This window comes from Capricornis sumatraensis, chromosome 9 (genome assembly GCF_032405125.1).
Source record: "Capricornis sumatraensis isolate serow.1 chromosome 9, serow.2, whole genome shotgun sequence".
NCBI classification, from domain to species: Eukaryota; Metazoa; Chordata; class Mammalia; order Artiodactyla; family Bovidae; genus Capricornis; species Capricornis sumatraensis.
In genome coordinates this window covers 74,892,684-74,897,777 of record NC_091077.1, presented here as the reverse complement: position 1 = coordinate 74,897,777, position 5,094 = coordinate 74,892,684, and the positions used below count along the sequence as shown (strand labels likewise).

General features: G+C 42.9%; 1 non-coding gene across 1 annotated transcript; it reads left to right on the top strand.

The window, feature by feature from the left end:
• Positions 1-3,543: 3,543 nt before the first annotated feature.
• On the top strand, positions 3,544-3,616 carry TRNAE-UUC (transfer RNA glutamic acid (anticodon UUC)). Its single transcript has one exon. It is a non-coding gene; the product is annotated as a tRNA-Glu (tRNA).
• Positions 3,617-5,094: the final 1,478 nt, after the last annotated feature.

Below are 5,094 nucleotides of genomic sequence, written 5' to 3'. Positions count from 1 at the left end.
CAAGAACCCTACAGAAAAACTTGACTGTTTTTGGATGTACATTGAATATGCTAGCTTGAAATTATTGACCAGGGTCATATGTCAGGACTCTGAAGCATTTGATAGCAGCTCTGAATCAGCCCTGGTATTCCTGGTATTTAGAAAGAATGAGAAAAAAATACTGATTACCTTATACAGCAACTTCTCATGCCCAGGCTGTAATTGCCAATTGACCAGATGTCAATATAATCAGCTTTTTGCAATGGCTATAGGAATTCTATAGGATCTGGAATGCTGAGATACTTACTTATCTTGCTGATAGCAAAATGAACTTCTGTCACCAAGACCTTGATATTTAGGCCCTGTAGGAACTAATTCTCTTTAAAGTTATAGCAATCTGAAGTGCCCAAAACATTAACTACTAGGAAAGGGAAAGACAAAAATGTCACTGTCAGTAATTTCCAAAGTATATCATACCACCATTTCTTTTCTAATCCTCTCTTCTAACCCAATGCCAAGTTGCTTCAGTCGTGTCCGACTCTGTGTGACCCCATAGACGGCAGCCCACCAGGCTTCCCCATCCCTGGGATTCTCCAGGCAAGAACACTGGAGTGGGTTGCCATTTCCTTCTCCAATGCATGGAAGTGAAAAGTGAAAGTGAAGTCGCTCAGTCGTGTCCAACTCTAGCAACCCCATGGACTGCAGACTACCAGGCTCTTCCGTCCATGGGATTTTCCAGGCAAAGTTACTGGAGTGGAATGTCATTGCCTTCTCTGAACCCAATGCTAAAGTTACTCAAATAATAATTCTCTGGTTAAGAAAATAGCTGCATTCAAATCTGTTAAAGCAAAAGTCTTTGAAGTTAGGAGCTTCCCTGGTGGCTCAGATGCTAAGGTGTCGGCCTGCAATGTGGGAAACCCAGGTTCGATCCCTGGGTCAGGAAGATCCCCTGGAGAAGGAAATGGCAACCCACTCCAGTACTCTTGCCTGGAAAATACCATGGGTAGAAGAACCTGGTAGGCTACAGTCCATGGGGTCACAAAAAAGTCAGACATGACTGAGTGACTTCACTTTCCTTTCACTTTCCTTTGAAGTTAGGGTACACTAACATATCAATTATAAATTAAGAATGTATTTTCTGGTATGCCAAAGGGCTTTTAATTAATTTTTCAGAAAACAACACATAAGCTACACATATATTGTATATAAATTCAGCAAAGCAGTGGGAAAAGAATAAAAGAATCACTCATAATCAATCTTGACCATCAGAGATAACAGGTGATAAAATTTGGGATTTTGCAATCAGACTTACTATTAATATGTGGAAACTGATATGACTATCAACCTCATGTGGCATGACTACAGTTCTATTCAAGGCAGCATTTTCCACAATTGTTCTATCCAACCGGACACTGCCACCAGGTCAGCCTTAAGAATTTCTCCTGTACTCCTATACTATACTGTCAAAACTTCCTGAATCTCACTTTCATTATCCTCATACATTTAGAATGACTAATAAAATTCGCCTACCAAATGATCACATTACCTGCAGTAACTGCTGCTACTGCTAAGTCGCTTCAGTCGTGTCTGACTCTGTGCGACCCCAGAGACGGCAGCCCACCAGGCTCCCCCGTCCCTGGGATTCTCCAAGCAAGAACACTGGATAGCCTACCAAATAAGCACATTTCCTGCAGTAACTGAATCCATATAACTCAGATTTAAAATTTCTCATGTTTAAAAAATTAAGTTCAATAATGTAAATTTGGTCCAACTTAAAAATGTTTGATACTCAATACACTTACCTCGTTTTTTAGAACAAGAGATCTTTATTGGGCAAATATAATCAAATACTGGAGAAGGCAATGGCACCCCACTCCAGTACTCTTGCCTGGAGAATCCCATGGACGGAGGAGCCTGGTAGGCTGCACTCCATGGGGTCGCTAAGAGTTGGGCATGACTGAGCAACTTCACTTTCACTTTTCACTTTCATGCATTGGAGAAGGAAATGGCAACCCACTCCAGTATTCTTGCCTAGAGAATCCCAGGGATGGGGGAGCCTGGTGGGCTGCTATCTATGGGGTCACACAGAGTTGGACACGACTGATGCGACTTAGCAGTAGCAGCAGCATAATCAAACACAGTTTATGATATTTTAAAAACACTAAAACAATAAATGCACAGTCATAGTAGCACTTCTCAAAGAAGAAAAAGATATATTTAAGCAAAATTATTCCTTGCTTCCAGTGTGCTGATGAGCAGTGAAAATGCCAGAGTGAAATTAAAAGATTACAACAAAAGACAAAAGAACTGGCTAACTGTAATTAAGAAGTTATAGGTTTTTTTAAATGTATATATGCATCTTACAGTTCAAAACTTTCCATCTGTAATTTAAAGAGAAGATGAATCAACCCTAAAATAGTATTAAATAGCATTTAATAAGTATCAACATTGGATAAGAGAGAGTGGAATAGTCAAGGGCCCAAGTAGCAAGGTAGCAGGCAAGGACTGGGAAAAAGTGGATCAAAGGTGAAAGATGGAGTGTCTCCTATAATGGTATGAAGACCGTCATACTCAAAAGGAGTTGAAAATTTATGTCCTCACAAAAAAGCTGCATACAACTGTTTATGGTTGCTTTATTCAAAACTTGGAAGCAACCAATATGTCTTTCAACAGATGAACAGATAAACTATTACACATCCAGACCACAGACGAAATGAGGCATCAAGCAATGGAAAGACATGGAGAACCTTATTAAATCCATATTACTTGGTGAAAGAAGCCAGTCTGCAAGAACTATATACTGTATGATTCCAGCTATATGACATTCAGGAAAAGGCAAAACTATGGAGACTGTTTTTAAAAAACTGGTTTTGGTGGCTGCCAATGGTTAGGGGACAGAGGGACAAATATGCAAGAGACACAGAAGCTTGTTAAGGCAGTGAAACAATTTTTAGGAATACTGTAATGGTGGATATATGCCATTATACATTTAAACCCATAAAATTTATAGAGACACATACTTAGAGAATATATGGATACCAAAAGAGAAGTAGGGGGCAGATGGGAAGAATTGGGAGATTCAGACTGGTCATGTATGGATGTGAGAGTTGGACTGTGAAGAAAGCTGAGCGCCAAAGAATTGATGCTTTTGAACTGTGGTGTTGGAGAAGACTCTTGAGAGTCCCTTGGACTGCAAGGAGATCCAACCAGTCCATTCTGAAGATCAGCCCTGGGTGTTCACTGGAAGGACTGATGTTGAAGCTGAAACTCCAATACTTTGGCCATCTGATGTGAAGAATTGACTCATTGGAAAAGACCCTGATGCTGGGAAAGGTTGAGGGAGGGAGGAGAAGGGGACGACAGAGGATGAGATGGTTGGATGGCATCACCGACTCAATGGACATGAGTTTGGGTAAACTCCAGGAGTTTACCCAATGGACAGTGAGGCCTGACATGCTGTGGTTCATGGGGTCGCAGAGAGTCAGACATGACTGAGTGACTGAACTGAACTGAATAAGTCAACAAAGGCGACAAGAGGGAGTCATAAATACTACCAAGGAAAATTCCGTGGTGGTCCAGTGGTTAGGACTTGGAACTTTCACTGCCATAGGCCTGGGTTCAATCCCTGGTCACGGAACTAAAATCCTGCAAGCCATGTGGCATGGTCAAAAATTAATCAAGTAATTTAAAAATAAAAATAAATGTAAGATGTATAAAAATAAGCAAGTAGGTAAGTAAATAAATACTACTTACTTATTAAAAGAAAGCAGGGAAAATGAAGAAAAGGCAAGAAAGAAAACTGTGTTAGTCATGCAGTCGTGTCCAATTCTGCAACCCCGTAGACTGTAGTCCACCAGGTTCCTCTATCCATGGTATTCGCCAGGCAAGAATACTAGAGTGGATATCCATTCCCTTTTCCAGGGGATCTTTCCAAGCAAAGGATCAAACCTGGGTCTCCTGCATTTCAGGCAGATTCTTTACCATCTGAACCACGAGGGAAGCCCCAATAGTCTAAAAGCAATGATTAAATCCTGTCCAACTGTATGAAGCCGCATGGACTGTAGCCTGCAAGGTTCCTCTGCCCATGGACTTCCCCAGATAATATTGGAGAGAGTTGCCATTTCCTACTCAAGAGGATCTTCCCAAGCCAGGGATTGAATCTGCATCTCCTGCATTGGCAAGGAGGATTCTTTACCACTAGTGCATCTGGGAAGCCCATATACCATGGTAATACTAACCAAAAAAAAAAAGGTGGGGAGGAGGCGATGGTACAACACTCTGTTCCCTTTCTCTCTCCCCTTCAATCTATAACCAGTCAAACATCTGTAACACGATAAAGGTTCCTCTGCCCAGCACACACTGGAGAGTTCCACAGATGTCTACATCTGAAGATCGGTGGATTGGAAACACAGAGGAATCAGAAAGTGAGAACAGCAGAGGTAATGCCTAGGATCACACCCCTCCCCAACACAATGATCCCAGAAAACCTTGTGGCACCAGAAAGTCCAGGAGGCAGTGCACGCAACTCCAGTCTCCTGGCTGCAGAAGCACCCTTCACTGCTGAGAACAGGGCAGGAGTGGCAGTGGGGACTCTGACTCCGTTCCTCTAGCTGCAAATACACACGTGACTCCAGCCCCTGTACCCAAGAGGTGCTGCCCATGAACCTGACAGAAGTGGATACAGTGCAGGTGCCGTTAGGCTCAATCTCTGCTCCTCCCTCCTGCAGTTGCAGAGCCCATGACCCAGGCTGTTCCTGAGGCAGCAAGGCGCCCCCCATCTAGGTGCCCCAGGAAGCAACACCAACAACAGTACCAGCATTGGCTACAGCAAAGCAGAGCAAGCCCAGAGGTACAAGCAGCAACAGTAGGGGCAAAGGGCAAGAACTCTGGCAGAGGCAGTGGAGGGTGAAAAGTACAGGACTGACTCTCAAGTACAAGCACAGACAACTCAGGTAGAAATACCAAAAACTTGTGCTATAGCACCACCTACTGAAAAACAAAAAAAAGTGAAAGTGTGAGTCGCTCAGTCTTGTTCGACTCTTTATGACCTTGTGCACTGTAGCCCACCAGGCTCCTCTGTTCGTGGAATTCTCCAGGCAAGAACACTGAAGATCT